This window comes from Etheostoma spectabile, chromosome 20 (assembly GCF_008692095.1).
Source record: "Etheostoma spectabile isolate EspeVRDwgs_2016 chromosome 20, UIUC_Espe_1.0, whole genome shotgun sequence".
NCBI lineage: Eukaryota > Metazoa > Chordata > Actinopteri > Perciformes > Percidae > Etheostoma > Etheostoma spectabile.
The window spans coordinates 19,722,132-19,722,594 of NC_045752.1; the positions used below are offsets into that span (position 1 = coordinate 19,722,132).

Consider the following 463-nt stretch of genomic DNA (forward strand, 5'->3'; position numbering starts at 1 on the left):
ACACACACACACACACACACACACACACAGTTATTCCAATCAAACACATCAGCAAACTTCTGTAAACACAACACTACTTTGGTTGTTGTATGGTTAAGAAAGTGCTTTTAGGCGATTTCCAGCGGCACCTGAACCCCAGAAATGAAACAGCGTCAATATAGAAAACACATGTAGTAGAGGCTAAAAAATAAATACAAAGATGTGCCGTAATGTTGTAATTTATTGTGCTCATGTTATGCTTTTTGTTTTTGTCCCTTACCTTTGTGTTATACATCTTTTTTGTGCATGTTATAGGTTTACAGAGTGAAAAAGCCCAAAGTTCCCCCCCCCAAGGGAGTTATCATCTCCAACAGAAAACACTGCTTACAAACTGCTCCAAACAGCTCTATTGTAATAATAATAACAATAATAATAATAATACCTTTTATTTGTAATGCACTTTACATTTAAACAAATCTCAAAG

The 463-nt window shown here is 35.2% G+C and overlaps 1 protein-coding gene across 1 annotated transcript in view; it reads left to right on the forward strand.

Moving 5' to 3' along the window:
* The window catches only part of bach2a (BTB and CNC homology 1, basic leucine zipper transcription factor 2a), a 54,589-nt gene that overhangs the window by 52,212 nt on the left and 1,914 nt on the right, over window positions 1-463 (forward strand). The gene's annotated exons all lie outside the window — the stretch shown is intronic.